The following is a 22352-nucleotide window of genomic DNA, read 5'->3' as shown; positions in this document are numbered from 1 at the left end:
GTCTCCCGAGGCTCCTGCATTGGCAGGTGGACTCTTTACCACTGAAAGAACTGGGACATGTGTCCTTTTTCAAATCAGTCACACTCAAGGAGAGAAACGACTGAGTAGGAATGATCAGTATTCTTCCCCTTTGAGTCACACTCTGGAGGAATGAAGAGTTGAATAACTTAGGGCTGTGGATGGGTAGGTTTGTGGTTAAGAGAATAAGGACAGTACTTGTCCTACAAATCACTGAACCATGTTAAGGGGCTTATAGAATGTTTTCTTTGCGATAAGGCCTGAACAGTTCTGCTGAGAGATGACAAAGTCTCATTGGCTTCTTGAAGTCAATTAATTGATCCTTCCTGAAATACTCAAGATTGTGTGTTCAGATGAGTGAAATTCCGTATTATTTGATTGCCTTGGTCTCTCTCTTAGAAGACTATGACATTGGTTCCCTGGGTCATGTTACAGGAGGTGTCTTTGGATTCTTGCTCTCTAGTCATTGCCAGAGCCTGTTGTGGCAAATCAGCTTTCTTTCATGTTTTGTTCTGGATGTCTACGCTAACACAAGGGACTTCCCTGGTGGTTCAGTGGTAAAGAATTCGCCTGCCAATATAGGAGACTAGGTTCGATTCCTGGGTCAGGAAGATCCCCTGGAGGAGAAAATGGCAACCTACTCCGGTATTCTTGCCTGGAGAATCCCATGGACATAGGAGCCTGGTGGGGGTCCCAGAGAGTCGGACATGACCTAGGACTACACAGCAACAGCAACACTAACATGAACAACAGTAGCCGTAGTATGTAAGACCTGCTTTAAGACTTGAGTTTGATTTAATGCCAAATACATCAAAAAAGAAAAAAACTAGAATTAGGGGAAACAAAGATAATCAGCAGTTCAGACCTCATATTGAGTTGTTTTTATTGGCTGGCATAAGACATGGATTATTTTCCTCTTCATGGAACAAAACATGATACCGCATTTCTTTACAATTAAATTAAGGCTCAAGAACAACAAAGACATTATAGTTCCTATGATGTATTGGAAAGATATTGTCTGTGCTCCACTTGAACAGAGGATAGAATGCTTTACTTTGTTGCTTTATGAAATGCCAGGTTTTCAGGGCAAATCCTATTAAGGGGTTTTAGTTCCTGCCTGACATTTTGCTTTCTTCTCTGCCAGCTGCCCCTGCAAGGAGATGCCTCGGGATTGTTCAGACTGGGGTCAGACTTGATTTAGAAATTACAACTCCCAAATTGGGGAAATGTGTTCATTGATTCATTCTCTCATCTATTTATCCATCTGGTATCCATCAGATCTATGAGAAACTTATTATTGTTGTTGTTCAGTCGCTAAGTTGATTTCCTTTAGGACTGACTGGTTTGATCTCCTTACTCTCCAAGGGACTCTCAAGAGACTTCTCCAGCACCACGATTTGAAATCATCAGTTCCTCAGAGCTCAGCCTTCTTTGTGGTCCAACTCTCAGATCCATACAGAACTACTGGAAAAACCATAGCTTTGACTAGAGGGACCTTTGTCAGCAAAGTGATGTCTCTCTTTTTTAAAACGTGGAAATGATGACAGATTTTATTTTCTTGGGCTCTAAAATCATTCTGGATGGTGACTGCAGCCACGGAATGAAAAGATGCTTGCTCCTTGGAAGGAAAGCTATAACAAACCTAGACAGCACATTGAAAAAGAACCTTATTATAATTGTCTGCTTGCCTGTCATTTCCTTCCACTAGTCTGTAAGCACCTGGTGAAACTGGTTCCTAGGTCTGTCTTCAATGCCTGATGTATTTACTGAGGGAACAGTAAACATTTATTCAGTGCTTGAACTCTCAGAGAGCTTTTAGTCTAGGAAAGAAGATAAGATGGAAACTTACAGAGAATATGTTGGGTGGGTATTGGGGGCAGGGGGAGATGTTGCCACAAGAGTTTTTTTTTTTTTTTGAATTTCAAATTTCAATCTTCTATTTCTCCACTTTTTAAAAAAAAATGTGTAGTTCTTGAATTTTCAAGTTGTTCTTTTTCTTTTGCTATAGCTATTTGCTCTATTTTCCTGGGACTTCCCTGGTGGTCCAGTGGTTAAGACTTCGTACTTCTCTTGCAGGGGCCCAACTTGGCTCCCTGGTCTCAGAGCTAAGATCCCACATCCATGTAGCATGGCCAAAAAGGAAAAAAGACTATATTTTCCCAATGCCACACCTAAGTCCCAGCACAGCCAAATAAATTAATTTTTTTTTAAAAAACTTAAATATATATGTATATGTGTGTGTGTGTGTGTGTGTATATTTTATATATATATATATATATATATATATAAAATCAGTCTGTGGGCCATAGTTTGTTGGTCCTTCTCTAGATCATGGGCCTTATTCCTTAGGAATGGACCCAGTGGTGGCTAGTTGCATGCCTGAGATAGGATAAAAATCCAGTGTCTCCACATACTATGTGACCTCTAGAGTCTTCATTTTCACCCCTAAAGCAGCTCCTCTGTAGAAGGCCTCATGGAGTCTCATCACTCATCACACACATTAGCAGCCTAGCCCTTGGCTAAGGTCTTGCAGAGAGCCCTGCACAGACCTCTCACACTGTAAGGAACAGGACCCCGTGGGGCGCTGGGGTGGGGACAGGCCTTCCCCCATATCCTCTGCTGTAGCTCCTCTCTGAAGTACCTAGATAACAGCATTTGATGCACATTTCTTGAGTTTGGCAGATGTGGAAAATCTCCCCCTCTTCAACAAGGAGAAGATGTTGACTATTTGAGGACCATGAGCACCTGGCCCCAGGCTCCCTGGAGCCTCAGGACTGATGGGTCGAACCCCTGTGACACCCCTTGCTCCCTCATCAGCCTATCAGAGGACTGTGCACAAGGCAATCACACGCCCTGAGACCCCCCCTCCCCCTGCCCTCGCATCCCTCACCTGGTTATTAAAAGTGCTTTGCCACACTCTTCCGAGGGTTCAAGGCTTTGAGGCTTTTTAGAGCATCAGCCACCTCATCTCCTTGCATGGCCCTGTTTCTCTGCTTCAGACTCTGATGGTTCCCTTTCTCTGCTCCAAACTCTGACGGTTCAGTTTGCTTGGCCTCACCATGCATCGAACGCATGAACTTCTGTGAACACCACCACCCCTCATTCTTGCAGACCCTTGTACACCCACCTTTTCCAGTTCCCTGCCTTGGGATTGGCCCTTGTGTTAGCTTTCCTAATGTCTGATCCCTGCCTCCTCAGCTCAGCAGGACGGTCACACTCTCTGGGTTCTACCTGCCTGTGCCGCGGTTGGGAAAGGTTCTCTGGCAGAAAGAGCATTGGAGCATCTCCAATACTAGCTACTCCATCAAGGCTTGAAGCAGAAGTCTCCTCTCATTGTTGAAAAGCAAGAAGTGCATGAATGTCTATGTTGTGTAAGGAACTAGAAAAAGGCATCCCATTCAAATGTTGTTTCATGATAGTGAATGTGAGGAAGGCTCAGATCCAGCGGGGCTTGGGCGTGGCCCCCTTTATCACATTCTGCCGTGATTACTGGAACCCTCTGCACATTCCCAGCCTCAAACAGATGCTCTTCTGGGAGTTGTCATCTTTTCAACATTCAATAATGGCTCCTCATCAGAAACCATATGTCAACAAGAAATTCCAGAGGATTAGAGTTGATTAAAACTCACCACAAAAATGTACTCCCATGGGGATTCTCCAGGCAAGAGTACTGGAGTGGGTAGCCATTTCCTTCTACAGGGGATCTTCCTGACCCAAGGATCGAACCTGGGTCTCCTGCCCTGCAGGCAGATTCTTTACCATTTGAGCCACCAGGGAAGTGGTGGCTCCTATAATGCAGGCCTTCCCAACCTCTAGAATCACTGAACAATAAATGTAATGCATTTGAATCATCTTGAACCACCCCCCCCCACCTCCCACACACCCGGGTCCATGGAAAAATTGTTGTCCAAGAAACCTGTCCGTAGTGCCAAAAAGGTTGGGGACTGCTGCAAATGGAGGCAAGATTAAATGTGGTGCACCTTGGTGTGTCCAGACAAGTTGGAAAGTGAGCTAGGCCTTTGCTGCTTAGGGTCCACTTGTCACACAATAAGTCCATGCATGTGTAGTGGGCAATTTTAGGCAAATCAGAGCAGCTGTTGACAGCCACCGGGTGGTGGAGGGAGGGTGTGTGCTTCACGCTTGAAGTTAGTGAGCAAGAGATGGTAGGAAAAGAGGTTGGCCTGGCCCACAGAACCCAGTGTATGAAATATCTTCCGGAACATAATAGGGAGTTCATTCACATCTTATTCCTAGAAAATGAGAAGCCATTGGAGGATTGAGAAGGGAAGCGATATGATCAAAATTAGGATCTAGAGCACTCTGGGGGCTAAATTGGCTTCCAAGGTGGCTCAATGGTAAAGAATCTGCCTGCCAATGCAGGAGATTAAGGTTTGATCCCTGAGTTGGAAAGATCCCCTGGAGAAGGAAATGGCAACCCACTCCAGTATTCTTGTCTGGGAAATCCTATGGACAGAGGAGCCTGTTGGGCTACAGTCCATGGGGCTGCAAAGAGTCAGACATAACTTTGTGACTAAACAACAAGGGGGTAAACTGGGAAGATTCCCTTGGGGAGGGGGATTCAGTCAAGGGTAATAGTTGTGAACAAAGAGAAACCCTCTCCTCCATCAGTGACCTGGAGGCAGTGAGGAGGGGCTAGGCCTGAGAAATATTTCAGAAGGTAATTTACTTTCCTTTGGCAATTTTAAAATGAGATTAAGAAGGAGGGAAGGTTCTAGGATGATCCTGTCTGGTCTGAGTAATTAGGTGAAAGGCAGTGATGTTTGCAAGGAAGAGAAAAAGATGAAAAGAACAGGTCTTGGGGATGATGATTCATGGTGCCAGTTATTCAGCAAGTATTTAGAGAATTCCTACTATGTGTTGGATGCTGTTTCAGGGAAGTCACGACCGAGACAGAGTTCCTGCTCACATGGTGAACATAATAAAAAATGTAAAGAAGGAATAAGAAGTTTCAATATTAAAGGCCAAAATGAAGGATCCAGGGAGTGATAGAGAATGAAACTGAGAAAAAAGGAACCTTTTAGGTCAGAAAAGTCCTCTTGGAGGACATGCTGTTTGAGCTGAGCTATGTATGGTTATCAGCTTGTCTGTGCTCAGTAGCGTCAGTCATGTCTGACTCTGTGTGACCCCATGGACTGTAGCCTGCCAGACTCCTCTGTCTATGGGATTTCTCAGGCAAAAAATACTGGGGCGGGTTGCCATTTCCCTCTCCACGGGCTCCGCCTGATCAGAGATCGAACCCGCATCTCCCTCCTGCATCTCCTGCATTGGTAGATGGATTCTTTACCACTAGCGCCACCTGCGAAGCCCTTATCAGATCTTAGATGTGCAGAAATTAAAGAAGTATTTAGAAAGAGTGCACTGCAAGTGAGAAGCCCTTGTTGTTGAAGTCAGCAGCAGAAAGGCCTGTGTGGCCGGGAGTGTAAAGAGCAGGGGATGAAAATAGACCTAATGCAGCACGATTGGAGAGGGTAGAGATTTGGACGTTTTTCAAACGGCAGACTTTCCCTTAATATATACATCATGGGACCCTCATTCTCTTGTTTTGAAGCAGCTTTCATTTTGGCTTTAAAGATGATGATTCAGAGATGCTTGTCAGATACCTGAATGGAGATGTGTACCAGATGGTCAGGTGTGGTCCTGGAACTCTGCAGAGAAACAGACTGAAAAAGTAGATTTGAGAGTTTAAAGAAAGGCAACGAGAGATTGAAATATCGTTCTTAGTTGCAACATGACCAACCAGGAGCCTTTTTTTACACCTGGCTTGCTCTTCACATTTCAGAACAGCATCATCTATAGGTGCTCTAATTGTCTTTTCTAGCACGGTGTGGCGTGTGCTCAGTCCTGTCTGACTTTTTGTGACCCCCTGGACTGTAGCCCACCAGGCTCCTCTGTCCATGGGATTCTCCAGGCAAGAGTACTGGAGTGGGTTGCCACTTCCTCCTCCAGGGGATCGTCCCGACCCAGGGATTGAACCAGAGTTTCTTGTGTCTCCTGCATTAGCAGGCAGTTCTTTACCACTAGTGCCACATGGGAAGTGTCTCTAATGTCTTTTAAGACTTTAGTCAAGTTGATAAACCTTTGTAAAGCTGTCTTCTATTTATCTTCAATGTCTCATCTCTCTGGAGTACTAGTCATTTGCAGCATTATAGAACTCTCCTTTATTGTGTAAAAATTATCAGAATACCCCCAAATCAGATATTTTGGATTTTGGAATTATAAAAAATTGCAGGTTATTTAAAAAAAAAAAGTTCTATTCAGAGTTATCTCTTCATGTCTTTCTGCCAGCGTGGCGATGATTTACTCTCAGCTGAAACAGCAAAGCCAATCTGTGAGTCCATTCACTTGGGAGGACCTGGAAGGCTGGCTTGTTCCTTCCTCAACCCTCTGATTGATCTTTTTCTGCAATTCATTCCGTGCTTCTCATCCATTAAATTGATGTAACACACCAAAATAATCAAGCTTTTCCTTGTTTTCAAACTTGCCTAGAATTCTGCAGTGGTGATATTTTGGTTTCCATGCACTTTTGTGAAGACTGGATATCAAGAAAAAGTAAATAGAGACAGTAGAATCTCAACAAATACTGTTAACTGGGTTTCCCTGGTGGCTCAGATGGTAAAGAATCCGGCTGCAATGTGGGAGACCTGGGTTCGATCCCTGGGTTGGGGAGATCCCCTGGAAGAGGGCATGGCAACCCACTCCAGTATTCCTGCCTGGGAAATCCCATGGACAAAGGAGCCTTGTGGGATACAGTTCGTGGAGTTGCAGAGAATCGGACATGACCGAGCGACTAAGCACACAGCACTGGAAGAGGATGTTTATTTAAAGAGAGTATTTCACACAGTGCTATGGACTGGAGAGATGGATTCCTTAATCTTACAGTAACAAGAGAGGGAATTAATGGAAGCATCGTGCCATTGGGGTGGCAGGTTTGGGCTGATGACAGAAGAGCATCTCCAGGGTCCTTTGTGGATATCCACAGCATCTTTCTGCAAGGAGCAGGCTGAGAGAGCAGTCTGTAGGAAACCCTGAGTTTCCCACTGGGAGTTCTGTTATGACTGGTCCTGGCCCTTTGGCAAATTCCAGTGGCATCTCTGGGTCCCCAAGTTTGAGAACAGCATTCCTATATGAACTCTAACTGCCTGAGGCTATGACACACCCTTTGGCAGAGGTCCTCAGCAGTTTCAGTGTGGAAATGTGATGGGTCATCCCCAGAACATTGGTTGGGGGCAGGCGGTGGGGGTGAGGGAAGGGACTCTGATGCGACCATCCCCTGCAACTCTGAAAACCGAGAGTGGGGGCTTCCTGGTGGCTCAGTGGTAACGAATCCACCTGCCGATGCAGGAGAAACAGGTGCGATCTCTGGTCTGGGAAGATCCCCCGTGCCTCAGAGCAGCTAAGCCTGGGCACCCAAACTACTGAGCCTGCGCTCTAGAGCCCGAGAGCTGAGACCGCTGAGCCCACGGGCCCTAGAGCCCAGGCTCTGCAACAGGAGAAGCCGCCATGATGAGAAGCCCGCGCAGCGTACCTGGAGAGCAGCCCCTGCTCGCTGCAGCCAGAGAAAAGCCCGCAGCAACAAAGACCCAGCACGGCCAAAAGGACATCCATTTTAAAAGTTATTTTAAAAAACCAATAAAAACCCAGAGTGGGCTTAGAGAGAGGAAGGTTGCCTTTTCTGTTGTTGTTGTTGATGTTCCTTTTTAAAATAATAGCTTTTGTGGGGACAGAAGACAGAGGAATTACTAATGGACCCTGGGGAAAGTGTTAGACAAAATCTGGCTTTGAGCACAGTAGGTGATCAATATGTGTTATTTGTGGTATGAGGATTTGAACATGGGTGGGAACCACTCTGCCAGTCCAAGACCACTTTTCCCTCTGAAAACCCATGCCTTAGCTGATAGATTCAATGTAGTTATAAGTGTGTCTATACAGAAATGTCTTCTCTTAGCACATGATGTTGTAGGTAACGGGGGCTCCACCTGTAAAACCAACTGGCGGAAAAGTTCAGAGAGGAAATATGATTGGACTCCTTAGTGACTCCTGGACAATAGAGGTGGCCAGTAGAAAAGCCATATTGGATCAGTGGAAGCTGGCACCTTTAAATAACTTCTATGAAGGATAGAAATCTGCTTTAGGAGTTTAACCCGAGATAGAATCAACAAGGAAAACTCAAGTAGGGAAGTCAGTGAGAAATGTCAAATGGCTAATTGCTGCTTTGTGACCTACAGGTATAGGTGATCCTAATATCATTTAAAGACAGGGTTACAGAGTTCTAGAACAAGAAGAGAAATTAGAGCCCATCTGTTGGGGGAGAGTGTTGTCGTTCAGTCACTATTGACTCTTTGTGACCCCATGGACTGCCACATACCAGTCTCCTCTGCCCTCCACTGTTTCCTGGAGTTTGCTCAAGTCATGTCCATTGAGTCGGTGATGCTATCTTGTCCTCTGTCATCCTCTTCTCCTCTTGTTCTCAATCTTTCCCAGCATCAGGGTCTCTTCCAATGCGTCAGCTCTTCGCATCAGGTGACCAGTGTATTGGAGCTTCAGCTTCAGCATCAGTCCTTTCAATGAATATTCGGGGTTGATTTCCTTTAGGATTGACTGGTTTGGTCCCCTTGCTGTCTAACGGACTCTGAAGAGTCTTCTCCAGCACCACAGTTCTTCAACACTCAGCCTTCTTTATGGTCCATCTCTCATATCTGTACCTGACTACTGGAAAAACTATAGCTTTGTGGACCTTTGTCAGCAGAGTGATGTCTCTACTTTTTTATACACTGTCTTGGTTATAATGGGGGATGCTAAATATATCCCCATCATTCCCGCCACTGCACAATCCTGCTGATGGGAGTTTGGGTCCATGGCTTGGCCAAGAAGACACCTCATGGGTGGAGTGATACTCACCCAGCCACACCTCTGGAATGCTGAGACACCCTGAGGAGAATGTGTGTGGAGAAGGTGCCACACCCTGAGTTGGCTTCCCTCCCTGCTGTGAGACAATCAGAGCCTCTAGAAAGCCGTCTTGCTTTCCCAGAGGTTGCCACTGCCGTCCTGGGACATAATGAGGAGGAAGATGAATGACCCATGGGGATACCATCCTGGGGAGTTCAAGCCTTTGTTCTCCTGAGATATTTAGCTTTAGAAAGACCAAGCGGCTCAGATCTCCTGGAACCTTGGGTGCATTGGCATGTGGAGTTGGGCAATAAAGTGTTGGTTGTTTGCATGAGGGGCTCATGAACTGCTCTGAAAATGAAATGCTTCCAGTGTTCTCTCCCTCCCTGCCTCCCTCTCTCCCTGCCTCTCTCGTTCTCTTCTCACATGTGAAGTTCGTTGCTTTGACAGAAGAACATTCATTTTACTTTCTATCCCGTGGAGAATCTAATGATGATAAGGAGTAACATTTGTCAGCCACTTGTTAATATCTAAGACACATTGGTTAGCACTTTACAAACCATAAACGTATCTTAATCTCTTTGCTAAGGCAGATGCTGCGATTTTCTCTACTTGATATCCAAGGAATTTGATAGACCATCAGAGATTTGGGCTTCCCCGAATGGCTCAGTGGGTAAAGAATCTGCCTGCCAGTGCAAGAGACTGAAGAGAGGTGGGTTCGATTCCTTGGTCTGGAAGATCCCCTAGAGGAGGAAAATAGCAACCCACTCTAGTATTCCTGCCTGAAAAATCTCATGGACAGAGGAGCCTGGAGAGCTGCTGTCCATGGGGTCACAAAGAGCCGGAAATGCCTTCAGTGAGTAAGCACGAACAGAGGCTCAGAGAGTTGCTCTTGGTCACTCGGTTAATAAGAGAAAATACCTGTCAAAATAATCAAGCTGGTGCCATGTTTATCAAAAACCTCAAAGCCCACCAAATAGCTTAAATTTCATGGCTTAAAGCGGCAAATGTTTATTCCTCATGTGTACTCTGCTGCTGCTGCTAAGTCGCTTCAGTCGTGTCCGACTCTATGCGACCCCATAGACGGCAGCCCACCAGGCTCCCCCGTCCCTGGGATCCTCCAGGCAAGAACACTGGAGTGGGTTGCCATTGCCTTCTCCAAGGCATGAAAGTGAAAAGTGAAAGTGAAGTCGCTCAGTCGTGTCCGACTCCTAGCGACCCCATGGACTGCAGCCTACCAGGCTTCTCCGTCCCTGGGAGTTTCCAGGCAAGACGACTGGAGTGGGTGCCATTGTCTTCTCTGCATGTGTATGCTAGCCTGTTATGATTACTCAGAGACCTAGACTGGAGGAGGAGTCACCATCTTGAAACATGATCATCTGGGACATTGCCTCCTGATTGCCATGGCAGCCAAGAGGATGCTGAAGGGTCTCTCAACAGCGGTTCTATTCTGGAAATGATACACCTCCCTTCTGCCCTCAGCCCATTGGCCAACACTAGTCACGTGACCCTGCTTAGTGAGAAGCTGGTGAGCTGATCCTCCTCCCCAGTCCTTGAGGAAGAGGTGAACAAAGATGGCTGAAGACTAGAGCTCACCACAGGAGAGGTGGACTGAGCTCTCCCCCACAGCGTGATCCTGCCCTTCAGAAGAATGGTTTAACGCAAGATAAGGGGATCAAGGAGATCCAACCAGTCCATCCTAAAGGGAGTCAACCCTGAATATGCACTGGAAGGACTGGTGCTGAAGCTGAAGCTCCGATACCTCGGTCACCTGATGGGAAGAACTGACTCCTTGGAAAAGACCCTGATGCTGGGAAAGATTGAGGGCAGGAGGAGAAGGGGGCAGCAGAGGATGAGATGGTTGGATGGCATCAGTGACTCGATGGACAAGGGTTTGAGCAAACTCCAGTAGATAGCGGAGGACTGAGGAGACCGGTGTGCGGCAGTCCACGGTGTCGCGGAGAGTCAGGCACAGTGTAGCGACTGAACAGCAACACAGGAGGATCAAAGTGGTTGTGTGGTCTTCATCATGCGTTCTCTCCTGTCCGTCTTAGCCCTCTCGTGCCTGTCACTGGACTCTGAAGAGCCCCGTCGAGACCTCCACTCAGGGGTCCCTTGGCGTCTCCTCAGCACCTGTGCTGCTCACACCAGTCCTCAGTGTCCTGTGGCCTGTGTCCAACCTTGAGAGTCACATGATCATCACCCACACAGCTGGGAATCATTGAGTCACAGGCTGAGTCGCTGCTTTCATTGTTTGTGCTTGGAAACAAGATTTGTGGGGCAGAGAGTATCTGCCTCCCACGGTTCTGGCAGGCTCCTGTTGCTGTGAGAGTTCCTGCTGCAAAGCCTTTTGGAACTTACCTTTGACATCTCAGGGACGTGCTTAACAAATGCCACCGTCCCCATCTAAGACATGGAGGTCTCAGCGTGAACATCCTGGCGGGACTCGCCATCTTGTTTCAGGATATCACGGGGTTTGAGAAATGCATTCATTGGAATCTCATTTATAATTCATTGAGTTATGGATTCATTTACTTTTTCAGCTTATCATCTGGGTAAAACATAGTTTTAATCAGCAGAAAGCAAATAGCAGGAGAGGCTAAGAAGAGTCCAAATGTAGAAGCTGTTTACAAACATTCCTTTTGGATAAAAGTCTCCTTCCAGGACAAGTAGAGAGAGAGGGAGAAATTAACATCTTACCCATGAGAGAGAAAAAAAGTCAACTCAAAGAAAGCAGAACTTTATTCTAAAAGCTTAAGAGGATAGCATGCCTCTGAAAATTACCTTCTGTAGGAAGTGGAATTAAAACAATCAAACGAAACCGACGCTTTGTTCCTCCATCATTTCGCCTTCACCTGTTCTCTCCTCCTGGTGTTTTTTCCTCTCTGTTTCATTGCGTCCAAATCGTTTTTGCACCCTTTGAATAAAACAAAGTCAGTGAACAGAGAATATAAAGGATATCGAAGAGAAATAGGACTACTGCAAAGAAACAGAACTTGTAATGTTTAAAAAAGCATCTGTCCTAGAGATGGTAGGAAGCTGACTTGATGCTGTAGGAAATAAGATCAGTGATGTGGAACAAACTTGAGAAACTCCCAGAATGAAGAGAAAATAAAGAGAATGAGAAAAGCCAAAAAGGAAGATGGCTGATATGGAGGAGAGAAAACAAAGACTATTAAAGAATTGCACTTTTTATAGAAGAAAATTCACAAATGATTATTGATGTAAAAATCATACATGAAAATGCTAGTAAACTGCTAATAGAACATCAATTCTTCAATAAAAAATATTTTCAAAATTCTCAATTCAAATAAGACATTAAGAATTTTTTTTGACCCTAATTAGGATAAATACTAAACATTTCCTAAAAAGATAGAAAATAATGTTTGGATAGCTATTCCTGGTCAGAAGATCAGATAGTATAAAGATACACATTCTTCTGATACTATATTATGATTTAAATGATTTTAATAAAAACCCTAATGATATGGGCTAAAAGACCTCTGAAAAAGTGAATCAAACTTTCATCTGGAAGCAGAAATGGTGCAAGTAGCCAAGATATTTTTTTTATAGAGAGCTATTATAATAGATTGTAATCAAAACAGCATGGTGGTTGTAGAAGAAATGGTAGAGAATGCACAGAGAAAGATGTCCCAGCTTTATTTCGTGATTCTTTCTCCTATAATTTTGAATGCCAAATTTAATCATAAGCTCACTCTTCTATATATACCAAAGTCTATTTTGAGGGTAAGTGGTTAACTATTTGAAATAAAGTTGGCATCATTTCTCAGTGCGCACACCACAATCCAAAGACCAAAAGGATGAAATCGTCACATGAGCAAAAAGAAGCCAAAATAAAACAGAGATGGATAGATCTCTGATCTTGAGCTTGGTTTCACTTGTCTGAGTAGAATGAGATGGGGAAAATTGTATTCACCACAATTCCACTTACAAGTGGAACTCGGCTGTTGGAGAAAGTTCAGGAAGCACAAAAGGAGGCAGGAAGCACTGCTCCATGGGAGACAAAAGACCTTCCCTGATTCCCCAACAAGGAAGGGAGAAGGCAGACCCGAGAGAACCTAAGGGAAGTAAAACAAAGGAAGACATCAGGCTGTGTGTGGAGAGAAGAGGAGAAGGAACGTCTAGAGGAGCAAGATTTTGACTGACTAACTTCCAAAATGAGGTGGGTTTTCAGCAGTCTCTATGTGGCTTCCCTGGCGGCTCATAAGGTAAAGAATCCACCTGCCATGCAGGGACCCGGCTTTGATCCCTGGGTCGGGAAGATGCCGTGGAGAAGGGAATGGCTACCCACTCCAGTCTTCTTGCCTGGAGAATTCCATGGACTGAGGAGCCTGGCGGGCTACCGTCCATGGGATCACAAAGAGTCAGGCAGGACTGAGTGACTAACACTCTCACCTTCATTAGGACATTATAAAAAGAGCAAAGGTTACACCTTTGATCCAGAATTTCCGCTTCTGAGAAGCTGTCTTGAGATACAAATCCACGAAGGTGAGAACACTGAGAATAAGTCAGATCCCATAAGAGAATCCAAACAAGCATTTTGGCCAACTCAGTAGTATTCCTGGCTGGACTTCTTACTAGCTGGGATGACTTTTTGTGCAGGACATCAAACCTCACTAAGCCTCAGTTTCTTCATCTGTGAAACAGGAAATAAACATAGTACCCAACTAATTGTTATGTCTTGTGTGAAAATTCAACCTAAGGGTATGTGGAAGTGTTTATAAAGAGTGTTAACGTAGTAATAACATGTACCAAAGCTGAACTACTTTTAAAAAGTGAAATAATAGGGACATAGTTAATTAATACTGGTAGGACCTTACAAAGGAATATTATCAGTCATTAAATTAATAAGTTTAAGGCATATTCATACAGAAGTTCATAGTGAAAAGAATATGCTGTATTAGTCCAATGATGAATGGAAAAATACATAAATGTATGCATATGCACATAAAAGGACTAGAAATAAATATATCAGATATTAAGATTAGTCTCCAACTGGCAGGAGTAAAGCTGGTTTTATTATTTTTAAAAATTATTCTAGGTATTATTTTTCATAACCAACAAACTAAACATTTTCTAATGTAAATTAGAATCAGTAGGGAATGACTAGAAAATGCACAAGTAGAGGCAAAAACAAATATAAACACATGTTGACTTTTTAAAAGAATTTCTTTGGGCGCGCTGAGTGCTGATTGGGGCACGCGGTATCTTCCAGCTTGGTCAGGGTGGGTGGGGTCTGGTTCTCTGACCAGGGATCGAACCCAGGCCCCCTGCATCGGGAGCGCGCTTAGCCACTGAATCAGCAGGGACAGCCCTTGATTCTTTTAACTGGGAAAGAATTGATGAGAAACACAGGCTTCGGGGAGATCTGTGTCTTGTCTAATTTCGAGCCACTCTCCGATCTGCAAGGTCCGGTTGAGAAATGAAGAAGCGGGGAGGCGGGTCCGCGCTGACCCTGATTCTCTCATGTTATAAACTCCCCGCCCTCTGTTTCCGACGCCGGGGCCCCCGCCCACCCCGGGGCCCCCACCCACCCCGCTCCGCTGTCTCCAGCAGAGTCCTGTCATCCCTCTGGTGTCCTCCTGGGTGGATTTCCCCGTCTCCTGTGCCCCCTATTCCATTCTTTCTCCCGGGCACACCTTGAGCCTGGTGCACCCTCCACTCTGGCTCACCAGCCTCCTCGCCTTTCATCAATGGGACACGTCCTCCAATCTCAGCCTTCCCAGGCTGGTTTACCAAATCAATAACTTGGATTGAGGTTTCTGTCTACTAAACAGCCACCGGACTCTTCCTTTGGATTACCACTGAACTGCGATGATAGATTATCTACATTTAGGACTGCATGGACTCTGCTGGAGTTCAGCAGCTCAGCTCCCGTCACTGAAGTCTGCAAAATCCTTCAAATTCTAATTAAGCTGCTAGCCCTCACCTACAAGGATTTTGTGATCTCTGGCCCTTGCTAATCTGGACTCCTCCTGGCCTTTCAGAGGCATCAAGCCTCAGCACTTCTGTACCTTCTGCTCGGAATGCTTCTTCCGTTCAATCTAATCTTCACATGGCACCTTCTTAAATGGGCTTTCTGGGTTCTCCCAGCCGAGGCGAGGTGCCGAAACAGTACAGAAACATTGACCAGATCAAACTGGTTTTGCCTCCTTAGACAGGTTGGTGATTAATCAAACCCTGAGTTATTTTACAGAAGCAGCTCTGCACGTGTTCAAGACAGAAACTTTCTGTCTCCAGAGTGAACCTGGCACCAAGAATCTTCAGTTTAAAGGTCTTAAAGAGCAGCAGTGTTGGCACTATCTCTTTAACTGAGGAAGAAGCCCTCCAACAAGGAAAATCCGGCTCCCAGGAGCCCGAGAGTAGCTCAATCACAGATTCAGTGCTAGTTCTCGAAGTCTGCCCCAACCCCTTCTGCTTCCCTGTGAACCCTGGATCAGGGAGTCGGATTTGCGAGCCTTGCCGCTTGTCTCCTCGCTAGCCCACCTCGCAGTAAGCTCTTGTCTCAAAGCTGGTGCCGTGGTGTTAGCTTCTTTGCACATTGGGCAGTGAGCCCCTGCTCCACCACAATACCTCCCCAGTCACCCCATTTTCTTTTCCCCAGAGCACTCATTATGTTATTCTCGTGTCCATGTTAGTCAATGTCTTCTTCCATGAGGATATAAACTCTGGGGAGAGGCTCTGTCTGCCTTTTGTTACGTACCCAAGGAGCCAGTCCAAAGCAGCACTTAATAAACGTTCACCAACTGACTAATCATCATTGTTTCTAATGACTTCAGTTTGCCTGAAGAAGTACTTCCACGTAAAAAGGGGAACAGTTAGCACCGGAAAAATAGGACACATTTAATGATATACCAGAAATGTTTTTCCAGGTACTGCAGCAGTGCCATTCACAGCCTGGGATAAAGAGGTGTCACCAGAATGTTGAAAATGGGGAAAAGGAAAACTGAGTCTTGACAGCTTCGCCAGACCGTGGAGATCATTGGGTCCTGCCCTTGTCATTTCAGGGAGGAGAAGCCAAGGCCTAGAGGAGGCCCCACGGGTGTCCGAGCAGAGCCAGACAAGGAACAGATCTGCTGATGGTAGAGCTTCCCTGAAGAACCCACACCAGCTCCAGAACCTTCAGGAAGCCCTTCCCAGCTGCTCACTCCTCCTGCCTCTGGTGGGCCTGGGAGAGTTCAGATATGGGCAGAAGAAGTCCATAGAGGCTCTGCTCCTGTTGTTCGGATGTGGGCCCAGTTGGAGTCATCACTTCCCCCAGGGAGAAGCTTTGCTGGACAAGTAGACACAGTAGAATGGAATGTCTGCCCCTGGCCTGGCCACGAATTTGGCTCTTTGCCCCCTCGAAATTGGTTTCACCTAAGCCAAGACACTGGTTATCAGATGGGAGTGGCATTTTGTCATCACAGCCTTGGGTCGCCAGAAGCCTAGAGATGACCGTCTTTGGGACATATTTCCCGGATGAGAGCATCAGGGCACCCTTTGGATGTGAACGTGCAGAGGGAAGGAATGTGTTCTGGGGACCCTGTGAACTGATCTCTTCTCAGCGTGACTTTGGTGAGGATTTGGGTACGTGAACACCGACGACACTTCAGTTAAGAAAGATACTCAGTGAAGAGCCTCCCAAATGCCATCCATGTGACATGGAGGGAACAGTCTGGAGAAACTGCAAACTGCCAGGGCTGCGTTATTTGTAAACAGAAAGTGGGAACCGGTTTGTGTCTCTGATGCCAAGGACAGAATAAAAACAAGTGAGCTTGAGACGATTAGAAGGAGACACCAACCGAGGGAGACTGCTCTATCTCTCACTGTAGACTTTATTTATTTTTTCATTGTAGATTTTAAAAACATAATAGTTTCTGCCATTTTAGGAAGTATTTAGTTATGGTAATATTTGGAAGCAGAAGCTTAGTTCCCAGTTGGGGGATTAGGATCAATATGGATAATATCTCTTAATCTGATGTAGTGAAGAAGGGGTAAAGCTATTTATTGATTATCTATAACGTGCTACTCATTTTTCTTTGTTATTTTTATTGCAGTATAGTCACTTTACAATGTGGTGTTACTTTCTGCGCTACAGCAAAGTGGATCAGCTGTGTGTATACATGTATCCCCTCTTCTTTAGATTTTCTTCTCCTTTAGGTCACCACAGATCCTTGAGTGGAGCTCTCCATGCTAAACCGCGTGTCCTCTGGTATATCTGGATTATACCGAGTAGTGTATATATGTCAGTCCCAGGCATTTTTCAACCATTGGCTCATTTAATCTTCCCATAACCACCCTGTGAGGTTGCTATCATCATCTTTCATTTTCAACCTTGATTTTGGATGTACCAGCCTTCAAAACTGTGGGAAGTGTTTGTTAAGTCACCTAGTATGTGGTAATTTGTTAGAGAAGCCTGAGCTAAGACACTATCCAAGGTGCATGCCAAGTTGCTTCAGTCGTGTGCATCTCTTAACGATCTCATGGACTGTAGCCCACCAGGCTCCTCTGTCCATGGGATTCTCCAGGCAAGGACACTGGAGTGGGTCACCATGCCCTCCTCGAGGGGATCTTCCCAACCCAGGGATCTAACCTGCATCTCCTGCCCTGGCAGGCGGATACTTTACCACTGAGCCACAAGGGAAGCCCCAATTAATGAGTAGGAGACAGCAAAAAGAAGAGAAAGGAGGGATAAGAATAAGGAATATGAGGACTTCCCTGGTGGTCCAGTGGCTGGGACTCTGCGCTCCCAATGCAGGGGTCTGTGTTCCATCCCTGGTCAGGGAGCTGGGTCCTGCATGCTGCAGCCAGGAGTCCCATGCCACGACTGAAGGTCCTACTCGCCGCAACTAAAGCTTTCTCATGCCACGTGAAGATTGAAGATCTTGCATGTTACCTCTGAGACTCGGCACAGCCAAATAAATAAACAAAAATATTTTTTTAAAAAAAGAATAAAAAGTAAGTGGCAGGTGGTAATGAAAGGGGAGTCGATCAGTCATGTCCAACTTTTTGCAAGTCCGACAGTCTTTGGACTTTAGCCTGCCAGGCTCCTCTGTCCATGGAATTCTCTAGGCCTGAATACTGGAGTGGGTAGCCTATCCTTTCTCCAGGGGATCTTCCTGACCCAGGAATCGAACTGGGGTCTCCTGCATTGCAGGCAAATCCTTTACCCTCTGAGCTACCAGGGAAGCCTGGGTGGTAGAGTCCTTCCTAACTGCCTCGAGTGGAAGGAACTTCATTTTCACTCTTTTGGGGAGATTTCTTTACCCTTAGCTCCATTCGGGGCTCTTCCTAGCAGAGAGGAGAGAGAGTATTGGGAACCTGTGAGTCCTCAGGCATAGACCACGAGGACTAGGGACCACCCTCATGCCTAGTCCCTCGTGGTACGGAGGAAACCACCTTCCCCCCAATACCCTTGTCCCCAGGGCAGCTTTGTTCAAAGAGCCCTGATCTTGGGGGCATCTGGGTGAAGCCAGCTCCCTCCCTGGCTGCCTTCCTGCCATGCAGTGCCCTGGTCTCCAGCTCACTGAGCATGCCGTCTGACACCCGAATGTGGGGACTGTGCAGGAATAACGAGTAGACCGACAGCGCGGAGGAAGGCCAAGGGAACGGGAGCGCGTTTCAGTTGCCTGGCTCGGACACTGCCGGAGGAGGTGGATGGCCTTTGCCCTCTGAACCGCTCGGCAGTGTTCGGGGTTGGCTCTGACTCGGCCCCGCTGCCCATGCTGCCAGCCCTTGTAGGGAGAATCTGGGCAGCCTCCAGAGGAAAACGCTGAGCACGCAGAGGGCAGGTTCGACTGCCTTGCTCTGGAACCTGAAGCTGCTCCCGCCACCTTTTGAGAATTGAAAATCCGAAAGCAAGCACTCAGGGCCCCTTGCGACTGCTCTCCTTGGCTCCCACCCTCTCTCCCCGCTCCAGCCGCTCCCTGGAGCTGGGCAGTGGCTGCTCCCGGCCTGGGAGGAGGAACGTCCTCTGAGTCAGGGCTCAGTGGGTAGCTGTTGCTTCACCCCCAGTCCCCAAGGGCTTGCAGAGCCGACCCGCTTTGTCCACAGGAAACTGTAGAGCTGGGGCCAGTGCAGAGGACTAGTTTGATGTGAATTAGCCAAGAAAAAAAAAGACAACAACAACAACCCACAAGTCCAGATTGGACTTGTTTGAAAACAACCCACACTCCCAGCCAACCCTCTCTCGTTTGGGCAGCACTGCGGTCCAGTGTCTGCCTGTGTGTCAGGGGAGGAAGCAGAGGCTGGCCCCCCAAACCTAGCGCCCAGGAGCCTGGAAGGACAGATCTGTAGAAAGATGTGGGCCGCAGCACCAGCCCTGAAGCGAGTCCACCGCTGAGAGGAGAGTGAACAGAGAGCTGGGCCAAGGCTGGACGTGGGAGGGAGCCTCCAGGCCCTCCTGCCCCCGTGGACACCCACGCCGGAGCCCAGAAAGGGGAGCAAGGGAGCTGCCCTTCCAAACATGGCAAAGCATCTCCGAGGAGGAAAAGGGCTCTTGCAGACGCGCCAGGAAGGCAGCATTTGAAGCTGCTGCTGGCAGGGCCAGGGAGTGGGCTGGGACTGTCTACTCCCCCACCCTCTGGCTCACTGGGAACCCCGTGCCTCTCTGACATCATGGATGAAAATCCGGCCGGGCTTTCCAATACTGGGGCTGCTCCGCCCCACTCAGCCCCGCCAGCTGGACCCTCCCAAAACGGGATCTCTTTTGTCAGCTGCCTTTTATAGAACTATAAAAACCAAAAGTTCAAGTGAGAAGCCGTAGACCAGTCATCTAAACAGGCAGGCTCTGCCTCCCGTGCTCTTCCTGCCTTTTTTCTTACCTTGAGGCTCCCCATTCGGGGGGGCTGCTCAGTTGCTGGCTTCCGTCTCAGGCTCATAAAGATCCTACAACCCCAAAGTCACGTTAATCTGCTGAGGAGGGGGTTTTGGATGTAGGGGAAAGGATATCTTCCCAGGTGGTGCTAGTGGTGAAGAATGCACAGGCCTGTGCAGGAAATGGAAGAGTTGCAGGGTTCGATCCCTGAGTCAGGAAAATCCCCCGGAGGAGGAAATGGCAACTCGCTCCAGTATCCCTGCCTGGGAAATTCTGTGGACAGAAGAGCCTAGTGGGCTACAGTCCCTGGGGTCACAAAGAGTTGGATACAACTGAGAGAGCCCAGGAAGAAGGGTTAGGCTGCGTGAGTTGGGGGGAAGGAAGGTACCTCTTTTACGCAGAGAAATGGAACACAGAACTGGAAAACGGAAGACGAAACACAGGCCCACAGTCAGTGGGCACATGAGACTTTGGCCAAACGGCCGTGATCTTTGCTAGTTTGGATGACCTCTCTCTGGGCATCTGAATCCTTTGGCCAAAGAATAAGTGAATAGGATGGTGGGACACCAGATGACTTATTCTTAGTTGAGTTTCAAAAGGAGGGAATATGAAGGCTGAGTGCTGAAGAATTGATAACGTTTGAGTTGTGGTGTTAGAGAAGACTCTATAGAGTCCCTTGGACAGCAAGGAGATCAAACCAGTCAATCCTAAAGGACATCAACTCTGAATATTTATTGGAAGGACTGATGCTGAAGCTGAAACACCAATACTTTGGCCACCTGATCCAGAGAGCTGACTCATGGGAAAAGACCCTGATGCTGGGAAAGATTGAAGGCGGGAGGAGAAGGGATCAACAGAGAATGAGATGGCTAGATGGTATCACCAACTCAATGGACATGAATTGAAGTAAACTACAGGAGACAGTGAATGACAGAGGAGCCTCGCATGCTGAGGTCCCTGGGGTCACAAAGAGTCAGACATGACTTAGCAACTGAACAACAACCACAAAGAGCTTGAAAAGGGAGTTGAATTCCTGACTCCTTAGGAGAAGACCTGGGCCATAGTTGGCCCTAACTTAATAATGGCTACAGAAAGAAGGAAATGGATAAAATGAGTTCTCATCAACTTCTTAACGAATATTTAGAATTTAATTAAGATCAATCAATAAAGATCTTGGTGATTCTTGGGGCAACGAGACTGCTTCTACAGTTTAGGAAGCCCTGGTCGTATCGTGTAAACTCATGAGAAGAGAAATCAAAATGCAATGGAACTCACCCACAGATGAACTGAGTCAGTACAACTGCACCTGTGGACCATGTTCTGGCCTTTCCTTTTAAGCACACAGTCTATCTGCAACTTAAAGGATTAATGTGAAATGGAAGAAAAGGTACCAGTAAAACTCTTCTTTGATTTGCCTTGAAAATGAACTGAAATAATTCTGTCGTTTTTGAGACTGCCTCCAAGTACTACGTTTTGGACTCTTTTGTTGACTGTGAGTGAAAGTCACTGTCGTGTCTGACTCTTTGTGATCCCGTGGACTATACAGTCCATGGAATTCTCCAGGCCAGAATCCTGGAGTTCATAGCTGTTCCCTTCTCCAGGGGTTTTCCCCAACTCAGGGATTGAACCTAGGTCTCTCGCCTTATATGTGGATCCTTTAACAACTGAGTCACCAGGGAAGCCCTGTTGATTATGAGGGCTACTCCATTTCTTCTAATGGACTCTCTCTCAAAGTAGTCGATATAGTGGTCATCTGAATTAAATTCTCCCATTCCTGTTCATTTTAGTTCACTGATTCTTAAAATGTCCTTCATCTTGGAGGAGGTAGCCATTAGCCCCACCATAGAGCCACAGAGAAGATGACCCACAAACTGCAGAGCAGTTATACCAAAGAGATTCTCACACTGTCAAGTTCTAGGACTCACAACAGATTTCCCAACCTGGGGATGGGACAAAGGGACTGAGAACCCCCAGGGAATTTGACCTTGGAGGCCAGCAGGATTTGATTACAGAACTTCCACAGGTGGGGAAACAGACTCTTGGAAGGCACAAACAAAACCTTGTGAGCACCAGGACCCCGGAGAAGGAGCGGGCACCCCACCGGAGACTGAGCCGGGCCTGCCTGTGAGCGTCCAGGAGTCTCTGGCGGAGGCCTGGGTCGGCAGTGACCTGCTGTGGGGTCAGGGGCACTGAATACAACAGTCCCGGCATAAGCTCTTTTGAAGGAGGTTGCCATTACTCCTACCATAGTCTGGCCTCAGGCCAAGCTACAGGGAGGGAACACAGCCCCGCCCATCAACAGAAAATTGGATTAAAGATTTACTGAGCACAGCCCCACCCATCAGAACAAAACCCAGTTTCCCCCACAGTCAGTCTCTCCCATCAGGAAGATTCCATAAGCCTCTAATCCTTATCCATCCGAGGAGAGACAGAATGAAAACCACAATTACAGAAAACTAACCAAACAGATCACACGGACCACAGCCTTGTGTAATGCAATGAAACTATGAGCCATGCCATATAGGGCCACCCAAGACAGATGGGTCATGGTGGAGAGTTCTGACAACATGTGGTCCACTGGAGAAGGGAATGGCAAACCACTTCAGTA

General features: G+C 46.8%; 1 long non-coding RNA gene across 11 annotated transcripts in view; it reads left to right on the top strand.

The window, feature by feature from the left end:
- LOC145543545 (uncharacterized) overlaps window positions 1-22352 on the top strand; it is a 448599-nt gene that overhangs the window by 34810 nt on the left and 391437 nt on the right. The window contains exon 1 of one of the 11 annotated variants that reach the window (XR_014080783.1): window positions 12301-13108. The exons of the other annotated variants lie outside the window; for them this stretch is intronic. This is a non-coding gene — a long non-coding RNA (uncharacterized LOC145543545). Of the gene's footprint in view, window positions 1-12300; window positions 13109-22352 lie in introns of those variants that run through there. 11 annotated transcript variants of the gene reach the window in all.

This window comes from Giraffa tippelskirchi, chromosome 3 (genome assembly GCF_054371585.1).
Source record: "Giraffa tippelskirchi isolate mGirTip1 chromosome 3, T2T-mGirTip1v1.2.pri, whole genome shotgun sequence".
Lineage (NCBI taxonomy): Eukaryota > Metazoa > Chordata > Mammalia > Artiodactyla > Giraffidae > Giraffa > Giraffa tippelskirchi.
The sequence above is the reverse complement of the archived record's forward strand: the minus strand, read 5'-3'. Positions and strand labels throughout refer to the sequence as shown.